Source organism: Rousettus aegyptiacus, unplaced genomic scaffold, assembly GCF_014176215.1.
Source record: "Rousettus aegyptiacus isolate mRouAeg1 unplaced genomic scaffold, mRouAeg1.p scaffold_m13_p_18, whole genome shotgun sequence".
NCBI classification, from domain to species: Eukaryota; Metazoa; Chordata; class Mammalia; order Chiroptera; family Pteropodidae; genus Rousettus; species Rousettus aegyptiacus.
In genome coordinates, this window is record NW_023416293.1 from 21,895,972 (window position 1) to 21,915,334 (window position 19,363).

The 19,363-nt window shown below is 34.5% G+C and overlaps 1 protein-coding gene and 1 non-coding gene across 5 annotated transcripts in view; both read right to left on the reverse strand.

Annotated features, from left to right (window-relative positions):
* FMN2 (formin 2) overlaps positions 1 to 19,363 on the reverse strand; it is a 371,091-nt gene that overhangs the window by 32,681 nt on the left and 319,047 nt on the right. The gene's annotated exons all lie outside the window — the stretch shown is intronic.
* Positions 14,085 to 14,191, reverse strand: LOC118613497. The gene has a single exon (XR_004955503.1). It is a non-coding gene; the product is annotated as a U6 spliceosomal RNA (small nuclear RNA).

Here is a 19,363-nt window from a genome sequence, read left to right on the forward strand (position 1 = left end):
TTCTACACTCTAAAGAAATGAAATATCAGCCATTTGTCCCCAAACTAGTATATGTATTCTAGATGTCTATTCTATTGCTTTTATACTATTTAGCTTCCTATATTGCCAAGAGAAAGAAAGTAAATGTCCTGAAATATGCTGACAGTGTCCTATCAGAGATCATGGCGATATTGTTCAGTGGAGACCAATATGGCAGCCAGTAGTGTGACAGCAAATCGACAGTCTTCAGAACGTGCTACTCGGTGGCTGATTCATATTATGACTACATAAAGCTCAGAAGAGTTTTAAAAATGATCATTTGACAAAGATCGTATAAGTAGTAAATGATAGATCTAAGACTTAACAAAAGTCGTCCATCCTCATGAACAATGAATGCCCTGAAAAGGACCTAAGTCAGCATGATTTCTGCTCAATTTTGCTGTACTCTGAACTAAAAATTTCTAAGGCAACTTGATTTTTCCATATTATGCTGTTTGATTAAAAATATATGTACACACAGATGTACACTTTCATATTTTGCTATATATTCAGCTTGTCATATAGCTGATTTCAAATTCCTACTATGAAAAAAGTATGAAAAACATCTCTTTGAGATGAGCATTACAAAATGAGATGTAGAGGGAGAATCTGCTCAGAAGGTAAAGGAGACTTGACCGTCACACATAACATAAAGAACCCCAGGCACCCTGACTGTGTGTCCCCACACGTGGCTCATCTGCTCTGTTTTAACTCTTGCCTTATGGCTGTCTCTGAGCAGCAAGATTCCCAGTGAAACCAGCTTTTTCTGGAGAGAAATAAAAGCACTGATTTGATCAAACGTGTGACTTAAGAAAATAATATATTTCTCTCTTCTTAGCTTAGTAGGAAAAATGACACTCTCTAGTCAATCCTGAGAGTTAGGCTGTGAAGTAGGTAACATGCCACAAGCTATGGTAATGACATCAGAACGTGTCCGCAGAATATTTTGATGATGTGAAGACTGCCGGGAGAGTAGACGGCAGAGAGTATAGTCTAAAACATATCTGGGTCATATTTTATTAAAAATGATAAAGTACACTCATACTTCCCTCCTGGAAAAACCAGTCATTCTCTTTATATGCCCGAAGACTATTTATGATCTGTATGGCTGAAATTAGGTCAGAAATCCTTTGACTATCCATTTATTCTTTTTCATCATTTCTCTGGTATCTATGCTTCATAAAACTGATTATTACAGATCAATCTATTCCTTTTGGACAGACATATCTAAATATGTCTGGTTCATTAATTCGGCCATCTTAAAACATTTTGAAAGTTCCATCACAAGGTGGAATGGTGTAAAGGAAAAAATATAGGACTTAGAATAAGAAGACATAGGACACTACGTCCTGACTCTTTGACTAGCTATATGAGCAAATTATTTAACATCATTGGGACCCAGCTTTTTCATCTGTAAACTAGATCATCATAAACAACTGTTTTGAAGTTCAATGGAAAAAAATAAATTTTCACAGTGTTTATTGAATGTTTTAACACAAGACGAATTTATTTTATATTGCATGTTATTTTACATTACATTTATTGTATATTATACATTAAAGAGATATAAATATATATTTCCTTAAAAAAGTCTCTAAATTGTAACTAATTCAATTGGGGCTTATTTATAAATACTCATGTGAACAATTTCCCTCTAAATATTTTTGCGTTACTGGCATGCAGAGAGGCTCTGGTAATAGTAATAGTTACTCTATTAAATTTTCTCGGCTTTTTTATAAATTGCCCACATAGCTTTAAGAAGGTAACAACTTTGAGCTTAAGTTTCTTCATCTGTAAAGTGGAGGCTATGCCTGCTTTATAAGGTTGTTATGAAGAGTAAATGAAAAGCACTTTGCAAATTATAAACTAAAATAGCAATATATGTATTAACTTTATAAGAGGCAAGCATTTTTCACTAAAGGTGCTCTTTGTGCAAAACTTTATACATTTGTGAGACAAATTAGTGTCCTATAAATGACTCATTGATTTATTAAAGCCAATGTGTGGAAATGACTGATAGTGTGATTCTTAATAAAGAATATCTATGTCCGCATTTCTTTGGAAGTGGCTGTGGTTAGAAAAAGAAAAAAACGAGTGTCACCTAAGAGTGTAACAGGAGAGTAAAGAATTATCTGAGGATCATGAATGCTGTCCCAACTGTGTTCAACCACCCCATTCCCAAAATAAAGTATAAATAGTTTTCAAAAATAATCAAGAAAATGATAGGGCAGTAATTTCTACAATTTATCAAAGTGCCGTGTATTACAAAAGCATTTTCAGTTATATAATCCTGTCCGGCATTAGTTGGCATTCAGCTAATTCACTTATATGATATGAAAGATACCCATTTTGGTGACAGATGGTAGGAAGAGGTTCCACCCCTTCTGAATTATCTAAATCAGAAACCAGGAGAGTCCCATACACCATAGAGCAATACAGGATCACTAAAGAGGACAGATGTCTTATCCGGGACCTTCCTTACTACACAGGCTATTCTGAGACTCTCTTGAAATAACCATGCCACACTAGGAGCCAGCAGTAAAAAAGAACAATAGTTATAACACTAAAGAAATGCAATAGTCACAATAAGACACAACTCCAGAGAACCCTCTAATCTGGATTGTTAAAAGGCTCTTTCTGTAAAAGATAAGCATCACATTTTTATCACTACAAACATCAACAGGAAACAAGAGTAGCCACAGAGTTCTGAAAACATGACTTCAGCAGTAGAATTGTTTTGGAACTCCCCTGAATCCCCACATGTAGAGAGAGCAACTAAGATGTTAAAATCAAAGCTCACAATCAAAGTACCTTAAAAAACCACTGTTTTCAATATTCCCATAAACCTCAAAATGCAAACAGGTGAGGCAAACCACTGATAGCACAAAAGTAATGGGTAAAATCATTTGTATAGGAAGAGGCAGAGGGAAATAGCAGGGGACTCCCCTACAAACTGGAGTTTCCTGAAACACAAACAGTAGTTCTGAAAAGTGTAGGAGCCAATCTGAGAACCACTGCTGTAGCTGGAAGGGGTTTTTGCACACCTGAATTCATGGAAGAGAAGATCCACAGTAAGTTCTGAAAGGGCTCAGAGCAGTCTGCGATGCATGAACTTTTACTAACCAAGAGAAACTCGCTCTTAAGGCACAGTTCTATATTGAGAGAAGATGCTAGGAGTAGAATTCGAATTGTGCAGGATAAATGCAAGGACAAAATGCAGATATACTGGAGGGGAGAAAATTGTAGACAGGTCATTTTTTAATCATTATGCACAAGCAGCAAAAGAGGAAGCTCCTAAACAGGAAAACTAAAAAGCTATCCTCATTCATTACTGCCTTCTAAGAAAGTTCAATAAAACTAATTTCATGTAAAAAATAAGAAAGATCAAAAGACTGCAGTGGAAAAATGCATGCCATTCAAACACTAATCATAGCAAAGTTGATGTGGTTTTATTTATTATCAGACCAGGCTTCAAGAAAAAGAATATTATCAGTCTACGGCTATGTTACCCTGAACAAGCCCTATCCTGTCTGATCTCAGAAGCGAAGCTAAGCTGGGTCACGTCTGGTTAGTACTTGGATGGGAGACCACCTTAGAAAGACTAGGTGGTGTAGGCATAAAAAATAAAAAAAATAAGGGATTGTAAGTTGACAAGGTCCTTGTAATATGTGAGGTCAACCAAGGGTTGCCTCATCTAAAAAAAAAATTATCAGAATCATTTTATAATGATAAAAATGAAATTTTTAGGAATATATAACAATCCTAAATGTGTGAGTATAATAAAAGTGCTTAAAAAAATATAAAGCGAAATGTCATTTTCTCAGTAATTGACAGAAGCAGAAAAAAATTGACCTAATTTACAAAGCATTGTAATCAAAACAGTAGAACACATAAAAGTACATGAAAACATTCACCAACACTGGCTGCATGCTGAGTCACGAAACAAGTCTCAATAAATTTCAAAGGACTGAAATTACCTAGACTATATTCTCCGACCACAGGGACTCCAAAGTATGAAATAAAAATAACATATCTAGAAAATCTCCAATTTGAAAATTAAGTAAAACTATTATTAGTAACCATGAGTCAAAAAAGTAATAAAAAATTAGAAAATATTTCAAACTGAATGAAAATGAAAACATAAAATTTCAAATTATGGAACCAGATGGGGCAGTATCTTTATCTTTAGATGGATTAGAGAGAAATTTAGAGCTTTAAAATCCTGTATTAGAAAAACAAAAGTGTAAAACAAAAATGTAGGCATTTTACTTATTTTTCAAATGTACTTGTAAATGAAATTGTTTTCTAAATTTCTCTTTCTGATAGTTCATTATAGTGTATAAAAATGTAACTACTAAATTCTGAATATTAATTTTGTATCCTGCTACTTTGCTGAATTCATTTATCAGTTCTAATAGTTTTGTGATGGAATCTCTAGGGTTTTCTATATACAGTCATGTTATCTGCAAATAATGGTAGTTTTACTTCTTCCTTTCTAATTTGGATGGCTTTTATTTCCTTTTTTTGGTCAGACTGCTATGGTAAAGACTTCCAATACTATGTCGAATTAAGTGGCATAATTGGAAATCCTCTGTCTTGTTCCTGATCCTAAGGAAAACATTTTTAGCTTTTCCTTATTGAGTATGATGTTAGCTATGGGTTTGTCATATATGGCCTTTATTATGGTGAGGTATGTTCCCTCTATTCCCACTTTGCTGAGTTTTTTTCAAATCATACATAGATGCTGGATTTTGTCAAGTGATTTTTCTGCATCTATTGATATGATCATATACTTCTTTAGTATAAGAAAATTTGAAGTTTATTTTTAAAATAAATACAGAGGATGAAAAGAAACTTAAAGGTGATGGATAAGTTTATGGCATTGATTATGGTGATAATTTGACAAGGGTATACTTACCTCCAAACTTACCAAGCTTTATCCATTAAATATGTACAGCTTTTTGTATGTCAATCATACCTCAATGAAGTGATTTAAAAAAAAGAAAATAGGATACATTAAACCTAAAGCTAGAAGACTGTTGTTCTTTTTAAAAATTTCAGTTTGTGTGCTAAAATTAGGTCTTATGCTTATGTTTCCCTATACTTTTTCTTCTCTATGCATTGTCTAGCTCTGTAACAAATATATTTACATGAATATAAATGCTCTTTTTGTTTCAATATTAGATCCAACATGTGATAAAAAAAAGATATTTTAATTTTTAATAGAGGACAAACTGAATTTGATAAACATGAATCGAACTTCAGTTGGAATGTAGAATTGGGAGAATTTTAAGTAGGTAAATATAGGGGTGTTTTTTTAAAACCTTCCATGGGGAGTTGTCTGTCTTTATTTAGAGAGAAAAAAAGAGATTTACGTGTTATTCTAAATTAAAAGATAGACATATAAAAAACTGAAAGTATCTTAATAAGAAAAGGGTGGTAATGGTTAAAAAAAAAATGCCCTAAGACAAAAGTCCTCGTATTTCAGAAAAGAAAACAAATATAAATAGTCTAAAGTTTGATAAATCAAGAAGGAAAAATAAAACAATATATTTTGGAATTCCATTGAAAATAACCAGAAGAACAAAAATAGAAACTTAAATGTTAAATCAGGTGAATGTTACAGGAGGTGGGTCTGAGTCATTTTAATTTTAAGTTAATAGTGTAGTTAATGGTTTATTTTTTTCTTTTTAACATGCATATTATTTTACACATAACATTTTACTATAATATTTTATAAAGTAAATTCAAAAATTTTTAGGATGAGTTTTCAGTGGAAAAATATGATTTCTATTAAGTACGTCACTTATTTTAAATGATTGCTTGAGCTGTGGTTTTCTTCTGAAAAAATAATATTGACAAGAGTGGCTGTAGGACATATGAAAACATAATCATAAAATAAAAATATAGGAAAAGACAGATGATAGATAGCTATGAAAAACCTAAATGAGATATATCTATAAAGTTTTGAATATATACTGTGACAGAAATCTTGTTGGTCTTCAGAGTGAGTTCTTCTACAGCATCAAAAATACTTCCCAAATTATTCTGCTATTAACTCAGTTAGTGTAATTAAATTAATTTAATTTATAATGATGAGAAAATAATGTGAATTCAGATATTTCACCAGTAACATAAATAAGTAATGCATCATAATTGATGCTGTTTTAATTACTTAAAATTGAATGCCTTTTCCAATTAATTGCAGAGATCAAATAATTAAAATTCAGCACAAAGTAAATAAAACCTACTGAGAAAAAAATCATGTTACAGATTTCTTTAACGTACTTGTAAAACTCAATAAGACAATTCTTCTTGATCTAACTTTTGTAAAATTGAGTTGACATATATACATATGATTTTTATTAATTAAATATATAAAAACTTGTTCCTGCCATTGTGAAATATATTTCACTTTCATGTTTTCTCAGTTCTCTTTAAGAGGCCTGAACACAATGAACAAAGGCCAAGCAAGTCGCACTGAACTGAACAAGGGTAACATATGAATAGACCTTTGATGAGGATATTTTGTTTCCAAATATTTCTTGGTGAGTAGTCCTATAAAAGCAGATGGCAGGCTGTACTTACAAAGAACTGGGATTTTATGAGTAAAGTATGTTACAATGAATCAAATGTTATTCCTCCTATAAATGAAGAGGTTATTTTACATCTCTGATGAATAATATAGCATACCATATAAAATCAGATTCACTGTTTTGTTCATTTAATACTTATTCAGAGCCTACTAGAAGACTAGACTCTATCCTAAATACTGACTATAAAATTGGTGAACAAAACTCTGACAGTCTATAACTTAGTATGGGGTAACACAAAATAAACAGTTAAATAGATAAATCAATTAATTATAGGTAAAGAAACACATGATTATATATTTCATAAATAATATGAAGAAAACATGTGCTGAAATACTGAATAATAAGATTGGTGGCCAAGTAAGGCTTTTCTGAGGAGCTATTTAATTTAAACCATGAAAAATGGAGTAAACTTAGCTATGTAAGAAATGAGGGTATGTGGATGAGTAGAAAATGAATTTTAGGCAGAGGAACAATATATATAAAAGCTCTATAGTGGGAAATTTGTTCGGATTTTTGGTATAGTAAAAAAGTTGAGGGTGAGAAATAACAGTTTTGTAGATTTAAACAAAATATATGAACAGTTGTATAGTGTGTGTGTTTAATGGCTGAGAGTAGTTAATAATTAGAGTGTTTCTGTTAAGATTTTCCCAACTTGGAAATTCCTAGTTTGTTTATTCTTACTTTGAATACACCTAACCACACCATTTATTTTTCTTATTCTCTCTTAATCATGGGATGGATGTGATTCTTGTAACTGCCATTTATTTTACAATAGGAGGAACCATTAGTTTTAATCAGACATATTTTATGTGCTTTACATGTCATTGTCAGGACAGAGGTTCATTTACAGAATTATTACTTGATGCCTAATACTTTGAAAAATGCCATTGATACATCATAAGTGTGAAGAAGCATCTTTAAGAGCTAAAATAAATGGGAGAACCAAATGAACAAAAATGGTGGGTTGCCTACTGCGTTAGGTGCTACTGTTGTGGAATTTAATAGAGGCCAGTCATTCACCATGATGATCATACACGTTTTACCCTTCATTTCATTTATGTATCATGTTGATTGACTGGCAGATACTGACTTGCATCCTAAGACTAAATCTCATTTGATCATGGTGTATGATATTTTTACTTGCTGAATTCAGTTTGCTAATATTTTGTTGAGGATTTTTGCATCTATGTTCATCAGGGATATTGGCCTATAGTTTTCTTTGTAATGTCTTATTCTGGTTTTGGAATCAGGGTAAAGCTGGCCTCTTGAATGTTCTAGAATAGTTTGAGAAGGATAGGTGTTAATTCTTCTTTGAATGCTTGGTGAAATTTACCCCTCTGAACCTATCTAGTCCAGGATTTGTTAGTTGTGAATTTTTTTGATTACTAAATCAATTTCATTTACAGTTATCGGTCTGTTCAGATATTCTATTTCTTCTTGATTCAGTCTAGGAAGATTGTATGTTTCTAGGAATGTATCCATGTCTTCCATGTTGTTCAATTTGTTGGCATATAATTTTCGTAGTGTTTTCTTATAACACTTTGTATTTCTCTGGTGTCAGTTGTCACTTCTCTTTCATTTCTAATTTCATTTATTTGGATCCTATCTTTTTTCTTTGAAAAGTCTGATTAAGGGCTTTTTAATTTCATTTATCTTTTCAAAGAACCAGCTCTTGGTTTCATTGATTGTTTGTATTTTTTTAAAGATGTTATTTTATTTCTGCTCTGATCTTTATTATTTCCTTCCTTCTAAGCACTTTAGGCTTTGTTTGTTGTTCCTTTTCTAGTTCCTTTAGGTGTAAAGTTATATTGCATATTCGAGATATTTCTTGTTTTTTGAGGTTGGCCCAATTTTGGTCTGAATTTCCCTCTTAAGACTCCTTTCGCTGATTCCCATAGATGCAGGGTCAGTGTTTTCATTTTCATTTGTTCAAGATATCTTTTGATTTATTCCTTAATCTCATTGTTAACCCATTCACTGTTTAGTAGCATGCTATTCAGCCTCCATGTTTTGTGTTTTTCAGGTTTCTTCCTGTAACTAATTTCTAGTTTCACACCACTATGGTTGTTCCAGATGTCCCTTAAGCTATCCTCATTTTTAAAAATGCTTTTTTCTTTTTTCTGTTCCTATTGTGGGTGTTCTGTTTCCTTGTCTTCCAAATCGGTGATTTGACCCTTTGCTTCATCTAATCTGCTGTTGACTCCTTCTAATGTATTTTTCATTTCTGACTTGTTCTTTTTTTATAGTTTCTATGTCCTTTGTATGCTTACTATCTCTTAGTTGAAGTTCTTACTAAGTTCCTTGAGTATCCTTATTGGCATTGTTTTGAACTCTGTATCTGGTAGATTGCTCATCTCCATCTTGTTGTTCTATTTCTGGTGTTTTCATTTGGGACATGGTTGTCACTTTATCTGCCTCTCTATGTTTGTTTCTATGTATTATCTACTGCATCTCCCTGTCTTGGCCAGTTGACCGTATGTAGCAGGTATCCTGTGGAGCCCAGAGGTGCAGTCTCCCTGATCACCTAAACCAAGCGATCTAGGGTTTTGTGTGCCCTCCTGTGACAGTTGAGCCTTAATCGCTGTTGGCATGTCAATTGGTGGGATGGCCTTCAGGCTGACTGTCTATGAAGATGGTCATGAACACAACGTTGGAACTGCTGCATGGTGGCTGACCACAGTGCAGTTCAGCCCTGCAATGGGGCTTTGATGCCTGCCAAAACCAGTCTTTGGGTGTGCCACTTTTGGGGCTAATCAGGTGGTTCTCTGTTGTGGTCTGAAGCTAGTCACCAGGTGTGGTGGTACTGGGGACTCATGGGAGGTACTCAGGTATAGGCCAAGATTGGCTGCTGCCTGTGACCAGCCAGGGGCTACCTGATAGGAGCCACAAAGCAATCTGTGGTTGGTAACTGCCTGTTCTGGGTCTGGAGGCACATGGAGAAGCCACACTGCAAACCATGCCCAGCTGCCAGCAATACCAGGCTTGGGTCTGCTTAGCGAAAGGCCTACCACCATCTGCAGCTTGTCCTAAGGCTCAGCCGCTGAAAGAGCTTTGGGCAGAACTCAAGTTGGGTGAGGTGGGGTCTCAAGGAGTAGGGCAAGTGGTGTTCACCCAGTTAATGCAACAAAGTTGTTTTAACATTTGAAAAACAATCAATGTAATTAGCCAAATAAAAGAGTAAAGGAGGAAGACCATATGATCATTTCAATACATGCAGAAAAAGAATTTGAAAAAAAAACACACAAAGGAAAATTCAATATTACGAAGAGGAAAAATTCTCTACAAGCTAGAAATAGAAGTAAATTTACACAATTAGATAACTAACATCTGTGAAAAACACAGAGCTAGCATTATACTCAAAATTATATAAGCCATATGATCCCATTTATATGAAATCCAAGTATATAAAAATTAATCTATGTAGACAGAAATCAGAATGATGACTGTCTTTTCAGAGAGGTGAGGGGCAAATAAACTGAGGCAACACAACTGTTTTAAATCATGTTTGGATGGTAGTAACTCTTGAACTTATTTGCACATTTTATTGTATAAGTTATATCTCAATTAATAAAGAACAAAGATAAGAAAAACAAAGAGAGAAAAAAATACAGCAGGACAGAAAGAACAGAAAGGAAATGAAAAAGAGGAGCAAAAGAGATTGTGATCAAACCCTAAGCAAAATAATTAAAAGGAAAAAAAATAACTAGGAATAATGACTCTATAGGCCAATGAAAACAGGCCAGAGATATTTCCATGAAATAGATAAAAACTATTGGGTAATATTTTACATATGCTAAAATAAATTAACAAAATGGTAGTGTAATAAAACAATTAAGAATTTGAAAAAACTGAGAAATGAGGTGATAGAATTTAGTAAAAAACATAACAATTTAAAATACTTTGTATATGAAGACCGAACTAGAACAGAAGATTTAATAAAACAACAGAATTTCTTAACAGAAACAGTAGATAAAATGAAAGAAACCTTTAAAAAGCAAAAAGAATATAATATATATTGAAGAAAATAACAACATATATTGAAGAAAAAAAGATTTAAGCAAAAGTTACAATAGAAGACAAGAAATTTCATGTGTATTATGTGAGCACCTATAAAAACAACCAAAGCAATGAAACAGAACACATATTTAATAATATGATTCAAGAACATTTCTCTGAATTAAATAAAAATATTTGAATCTACATGTTGAAAGTGCATGCCAATGATCAACACTGAGACATAGTCTAGTAAAACTACTGTGTTTAAAAATTAGGAAAAAGAAACACATTTAGGTCATCATGCAAAAAATTCAAGTTCCCTATAAAGGAAAGAATCTTACTATCATAACACATGTAGACAGTATCCTATGTTGGAAAATAATAGAATACCATTTTTAAGACATCAAAGACACAAAGTGTGAGCCAAACATTTATAGCTAATCTAATTGTCTTTTGAGTATAAATAGCACAGTAAAACTGTTTTTAGTAGGAAATAATTCAAGAAATACTATTCTAATGACCAATTAATGAATAATCTATTAGAAAATAAGATTCAGCAAATCAAGATGGCAGAAGAGACATTGATGTTAAGGAGTGGCAAGTCAGGATTCTTAACACGGAAAAAGACACACAGATGTCAAGTCCTATAAGAATTCTGTCCTGATTTTGAATTGGAAGTGTTAATATAAAATAACAATGTATTTTAATTCTAGATCTGTCTACTAAAAAGTCTATTCATAATATTAATTCAATAGCAATGAACAATACCAGAACCCAGACTGTGATCTGCAAAGTCCATTCTAAATAATGGACCAAGTGCTGCTTGGAGCAACGGATTAATCCATGTCTGAGGAAAACAATGTACAAATGGACTTGGATTGTCTTATAAAGGAGGATAGCAAAGAAGGTCATGGCAAAAGAACTCACAATGGAAATTAAATATAGAATAACTGTAAATAATAACTGTAAAGGATTGAAACGTATCAAAATATGTTTAATTCAATGAGCTCATTACAATGCTTTAAAAAATACTTATCCACCTGCTAGAGAACTACCTCATTATTTTAATCACTGGAAAGCTAAGGGAAAGAATCATTCATTTCCTGTGTGAACTGTACCGTTGAATAAGTCTATGCCGAATGAGGAAGTTTTTCTTTAATAATGGAGAAAATGTCCATAAATGTCACATTTTACAATTTTTTCTGAATTAATGCATCTAGACATTTATTGTCAAAGGCTGGTAATATCACAAAAAGAGACAGCCAAACACTATGTACTTCTGCTTTGTAGAACATAGCTATAAAGTGACTGTGCCAAAATAGTCTAACCTGAAATTGATCAGGCATCTAGAGCTATTTACAAATCTGCAAGAAATGTAGGACAGGGGATCATGTTAACTTGTACTAAATGGATAAAAATGAGGAAATCCAAACTTTGGAGAAACTCTATAGTATTGTTATAGACTAAATGTTTGTGTTCAAAAAATTAATATACTGAAGCCCTAATCTTCAATGTAATGGTATTTGGAGGTGGGATCTTTCGGAGATAATTAGGCTTAAGTTAGGTCTTGAGAATGGAGCCCCAAAAATGAGATTCACTCTTATAAGAAAAGTAAAAAACTGGAGCCCCTCCCCCCGCCTTTCTGTTTCTGCCAGGTGAGGACACAACAGGTGGCGGCTATCTGAAAGCCAGGAAGAGGTATCACTCGACACCAAATCTACTAGACCTCTCGGCCTGCAGGACTGTGAGAAATAAGTGTTTGTTATTTAAGCTACCCAGTCTATATTGCATTATAGTAGCCAGAACTACTAAGGCAAAGACAAAAAATCTAGTTTTTTCAATAAATAAATTTCAAGGGGAAAAAGTACTAGAGGGAAATCTATTATAAAGACTTAAAGAGATACTATCTCATTATAATGGTTGGAATTTCTTTCCATCTTCCTTCAAATAAACTCTAACAAAATAGAAACATTTATAACATATGAACTAACTGGACATTTGAACAAAGAGTGAGTATTTGATGACATTAGGGCATGATAATAATTATTTTTCAGGGTGGAATTGATTATGCTTATTTTGAAAGGGGATCTTTGAGAGAGAATACTGAAATTTATATTGATGAAATTATATCTTTTGAGGATTTTCTTTAAAAATAATATTGGAGAGGGCAAGCGCATAGGGGTATAAGTGAAACCAGGGGTTCCCAACCCCTGGGCCGTGGGCCAGTACTGGTCTATGGCCTGTTAGGAACCAGGCCGCGCAGCAGGAGGTGAACGGCAGGCAAGCGAGTGAAGTTTCATCTACATTTGCAGCTGCTCCCCAGAGCTAGCACCACCACCTCAGCTCCACCTGAGATCATCAGCCAGTAGATTCTCACAGGAGCACCAGTCTCTGGGGTCAAAAAAGGTTTGGGACCACTGAGTGAAACCAAATTGACTATAAATTGATAATTGTTGAAGTTAGGTGATACATACATGGTGGATCATTGCATATTCCATTTACTTTTCACATGTTTTAACTTTTTCATAATAAAGAATTTTTAAAATTACAAACACACACACACACACACACACAGGTTAGTGCAAAGAAAAGTAATGGCTACAAGCATCTTTTAAAATAGCATTCCAGAAAATTTTTTTTAAGTGCTAGAACATTACTTGGAAGACCTCTTCTGGATATTGTTTTTGCTTCTGAATTATGTTCCACAGATAATAAAAATAGACAGCTTTGATTTCCTTATTTGAAAAGGGGCCACGCCACAAAATGAAAATTATGTTCTTTTAAACTTCTCATCTGTTTTTGAGGCAGGCTTTGTCTGGGAACTGTACACTTAAAGAATGACTCAAAACTTGGTTTTTATTACAACCAAAAGAGGTGCTAGTAATTATCCTAAAATAGCATTTTCTTGCCACGAGTTATGATTTGTAGGGAGAGGCACGTTCTCTGCAAATGAAATATTTTTAAAATATTATATTGCCTGCTATCACAATCAGTTATTTCCCATCTATGAACAGAATTTAGCCTTGGCCAAACACTATATAAAACCTTGAATTTAAGCCCAAACATGTTGGTGGGATCTACTCTGCAGAAGTCATGGATGAGGGCACTGCCTCTTTAATTTAATTCACCACCGAGCAGGTATGCTGGGCGCCACAAATGGCAGGGCAAACATAATAAAGAAAAGCACAATAGCTATTCAGTTACTTTCTTGAGGAACATTTCTACTGGCTTAAGAACACAGAGGCAAGGTGCTGAACACAGCGACTGGCCGTGTACACGTCGGGTTTACAGGCTGCCAGACACCGACGGCTGCTCTCAGAACTGGGTCGCCATCTGAACAGCTGCTCTGCTATCACATGTAGGTTTCAAGAATGGTAACCTCTTCCATGATAATGTCCAGACGCTTACTCTTCAACAACCTGAAAGACTATCTAAACCAACATGAGAGAGGGTTTAAAAAAATTTTTTTATTTTTTAAATATGGAATGCTTCACAAATTTGCATGTTATTCCTATGCAGGGGCCATGTTAACCTTCTTTGTATCACTGGAATTTTAATACATGTGCTGCCCAAGTGAGCACAAGAGAGGACTTTTTGATGTGTGGCAGATCATTCTAGAAATGATTCTGGTTAAAGAAAAAAAGGATGTATCCACAAAAGCAGTCTGGGGTGAGAAATTTAAAGATGGGCTGATCTCCAGAATCCTCAGCAGTTTTACTTTATTGGCTGATGTAAGAGACTCTCCACTCCAATCAGAGTAATAGTAGCATGGCATCTTCACCCCCTGGCTTCTTGCTCCCCTCAGTCTGGCCCTAAGAGCCTGACATTCCGACTCTGCAGTTGTTCATCTTCTTCACCCAAGCGTACACATGGCTGCCTCGAATGCTGCTCTCTCAGTAAGATTTCCCATGAAAAGGCAGAGGAAAATTGCAACAGTGGACTCCCCGAATATTCCTGCTTGATTTTTCTGCACAGCACTCTGTGCAATCAGAAACACGAGAGAATTTGTCTGCTTGTTGACTTGTTTTTCCTCTGCTGTAATTCACCCTGAGTTATTTTTCTCTCTTATGTTCACTGCTTTTATCCCCAGCACCTGAAGAGTGTCTGGCATACAGTAATTGTTGAATAAATATTGCTTAAAGACTGATTTCTGCTGAAGAACTAAACTAGACACTTCTGGAGAAAAACAATCCTGGTTTTCAGGAACTTTGCTGTGGAATGAATCTGTTAGGTCTTTTAGAGCCTGAGGTTTGAAGACAAGGGCCTTAAATTTGAAGGACCAAGATTTAGTTCTGGCTCCATCTAGAGTGGACCTGAGTTGACCCAATTAACTTTTCTAAGTTTTGTCACCTCATTTGTAAAATGAGAATGACAATGCTTCCTACCTAATCTGACTCTTGTGAGGTTTAAATGAGATAAGTATGTAACGTAGTTCATGAAGTTGCCAGGCACATAACAAGATCCATTAGCGATGGTTTTGTTGTCACTGACAGAGACAGCATGATAGGTCCCTCTTGAGTCATCACGGTGTGTTCAGAGTGTGAAAAGCCATGGCGTTTATCCCTTGCACAAAAAAGTTAAGGTAAGCGATTCACTTCTTTTTTTCTCTATACGCCCACATAATTATGAGAGAACACAAGACCTTTATAAAAATTAAAACTGATGTCCATATGCCATTCTCCTTGGGGACAGCAGGGTAGCAGCAGAGTAGCTTAATTGCCCATACCCATTCTTCCTTATTCATCTATGTAGTTTATCTTACTTGGCTCCGAAAAAAGTTTACAGTAACTCCTGCCAAGAGAATTCCTCTCACTTCATTTGTGTAGAAAAAAATATATATATCCTTTTACCCTGGTATCATATAAGAAGTGAACAATAACAAATTATATCCTTTATTCTTGACTTGATTTCATATGACCATTTCATACTCTGTAACATATATTTCATACACATGAACACACGCATACATGCATGTGAGTGCACACAGAGTTTTTTGGCACCTAGTTAAGAAACCACAGTTAACAGTTAAGCTAAGAGGTCTGCTGAAAGAAGTGAATTCATTTAATTCAAATTCCCCTTCCTTCTACAACAAATATAGCTGTAGTTATCAGTAAAGCTAATCCAACAATTCAGGTCTGAGTTGCTATTCTTATGTTCTGCTGCCTCTCCAAGCTCTATGCAGACAAGTTGAGGCCATTTATTAATTTCTCTGATGATAATGGGACTAAAGTCCTCCCTTTATGGCTCAATTGCCAAGGTGCCAGTTCAGGCTATTTTCAACTATTTCCATGTTTGTATTGGTGGGTGGAAGTGAAGGGTCTGATGAGGTAGCTTCTTATACACACTCTGTGATCAAAAGGGCCTTTCAGAGACTCAGCAATTAAGTATGGACCAATCTAAATGGGCCTGGGCTGCCTCTCTCTCTGTTTCCTCTGTGACTGAGTGTCCCTCCTTTCTCCTCTCAACATCATCATCCTTTTGGAGTATAGCAAAAATGTCAGGTACAAAATGAGAGTTTATACCCAGAATAAGAATTGCACATGTGTAAGTTAATGTAGTTCATATACGCAGAACCAAAAACATAAAGCATCTCGGTGTTAAGCGAGAGCATAACAGTTGAAATGAACTGACTAGGATCATCATTATACATCTTTCCTTGCTTTTGTCATTTTTATTATGTAATGTTGATTTTGTAATGTTATTCTTCAGAATAAACTAAAATCTCAGGAGAAAAATCTATTTTCAGTTAAAGCCTTCTACAAATAACTGCAATATCTGGCATACTAAATAAATCGTCACCTTCATTTCACCTCCTTCCTCCACCCCTTGTAAGAACTTATATGAAGTATAACAAATTTTATTACTTTAATAAGGAAAAATAAATCCTTTTCACTCATTATTAAAAGGCCTTTGAGGGGTCTCCCACATCTTCTAAAAAACACACAAAAATAATCTTATCCCAACCATTTTGCTCCAGCAATGGAAGATCAGAGAAATTCAGACTGGTAGGAGGACAAACCAGTATTTTTTTTCTTAAAATGAAAAATTATGGTATTTCCACCTTCAGGGTAATTATGATCTCAAAACGACTAACAGCTCTTAGAAGAAAAGGTAATTCAACATAAGAGCAACTATCAGCTCATACAAAACATGGAAGAAAAGCTTAAGAATCTAAGTGACACATTCAAGAAGGATTGGCCCTGAGGAAACAATGTAAGTTGAGACTCATGCTGAGCCCTAAAACTAGGGACCAGGCAGCAACTGTGGTCCACGACGTTAAGACAGTTACTGTTCTCCCATCTCCTATGGCTTATATGTATATTCCAGCTGTGCTTCTGAGTTAACCTCCATTCTTTCCTCAATTTGAATTCTACCTTTCATAAAAATCTCACTTTACTAATTTACATATTTTTCACCTCTCTAAAATTTATTCTCTATATATCGCCCTATCATTGCACCTTTATCTCCAAGGGGGAAAAATATTCATCACCTATAAATCAATTCTACACTATTTGCCTGCATGGTCTTTATCCAACCTACAACTACGTCCTTTAGAAAAGTATCAAATCCATCGTCTGTTATTTCCAACTTCTAAAATCTCTTACAGTTGGTTTATTTTCCTGATCCTAGAAGCATATAAAAATTTCACCATTCAAAAATATTTCTCTCAGCCATGCATACCCATTAAAGATACCATTATTTACATACAGTTGGTTTATAATTCAGTGCTTCTGTGTCCTCACTCATTTTGAAATCTGGCTTCACAGACCACCTTTCCACTATTTTTCTCTCAAGAGTCCCTGAATCAAACCTGTAACTTGCAACAATTTTCATCCTATATATTTAAATAATAGAACTTTACTGTGCTGCTTATTTGAACCTGAAGATTAGAAATCAGTAACAGAGCTTTTCTTTGACTCCTTTCGGTTACACCTGTGCAAGTAGAATTAAATCTATTACTTTCATTTTCCCTTCATGAAACTCAATTATGGGAGCTTTGGCTCCTTCATGGCCTTCTATTAATATTTTATTTACAGAAACGTTGAAAAAATGATATAGAGAATTCCCATATAGCCGTCACTCAGCTTCTACTAATATTAACATCTTACACAATCACAGTACATTTGTCAAAGCTAAGAAATTAACATTGGTACCATAAAAGTAAAGGAATTTTTTGGCAGGAGCTACTGTAAACTTTCTGTGGTGAAGTGAGATAAACTACATTGAAGAGCAGGGGGAAATGAGTAACAGTTTTTAACTCACTCTGGTGCTGGCCTGCTGTCCCCCAACACAGCAGTCCCCAACCTTTAGGCACCAGAGACTGGTGCTCCTCTAAGAGTCTAATGCCTGATGAACTGAGGGGGAGCTGAGGCGGAGATGCTAGGGCTGGGGAGCAGCTGCAAATACAGATGAAGCTTTGCTCACTCACTCGCTGCTCGCCTCCTGCTGTGTGGCCCGGTTCCTAACAGGCCACAGACAGGTATCGGTCCATGGCCCGGGGCTTGAGGACCCCTGCCCTAAGAGACTGATATCTGACATCAGTTTTAATTTATATAAAAGTCTTGTGTTAACTCATAATTATGTGGGGGTAAGGAAAAGAGGGAAAGAAATGAAATTATACCAGGTATGCTCTCTGACCACAATGAAATTAAATTAGAAACCAATAACATTAACAAGGAAATTTGCAAATCATTTTAAAGTAAATAATAGGTCAGAAAGAATCTCTCAAGGGAAATTAAAAATTTTTTGAACTGAAAATACAATATATCAAAATTGTCGGATGCAGTTAAAGCAAAACTTAGATGAAAATTTATAGCATAAAATGGTTACATTAGGAAAAGAGAAAGTTCTAAGATCAATAACATAAGATTCCGCCTTAGAGAACTAAGGTAAAAAGTGCAATTTAACTCTAAAGTAAGCAGTAGCAAAATAAATAATAAAAATTAAGAGCATAAATAAATAAAATTGAAAACAGGAAAAGTAGAAAAAAATAAGCAACACCAAAAGCTGTTTTTTTTTAATACTAATAAAATGGATTAACTTCTAGCCAGGATAATGAAAGAGAGAGAGAGAGAGAGAGAGAGAGAGGGAACAACTTACCTCACATTAAACAAACAAACAAATAAATAAGTATATAAAGTGGTGTGTTTAAGGTAAAATGAGGTCATAAGGATAGGCTCCGATCCAATATAACTGGTATCCTTATGGAAATAGAAGATTAGGACACAGGCATACAAAGAGAGAAGAAGAGAAAAAGGATATGGCTAAGATCTTAGAAAGAGAAGCTGTTATTATGTATACAGATGAGAGAAAAAGAGAGGGAGGAGGAGGAAGTGGAGAAGAATAAGAGGAGGAAGAGGAACAAGAGGAGGAAGAAGACAACAATGACAAATTAGTAATATGAAAAATAAAAGAAGAATTATCATTATTAATCCCATGGACATTTAAAGAAATATTATGAATAATTCTATATCCACAAATTTTGTAACTTAGAAAAAATAGATCATTCTTTGAAAGACACAAACTACCAAAACTCTCACAGGAAAAATAAATCACCTAAGACACCTACATCTACTACAGAAATTAAATAAATAAATAACTTTCCAAAAAAGAAATCACCAGGCCTACATGGTTACCCTATGAATTCTACCAAAACTTTATGAAAGAAATGATGCCAATTTTCTTCAATCTCTTCCAGAAAATGGAAGCAGAAGAAAGAGTTCCTAACTCATTCTATGAGGCCAGCATTAGTC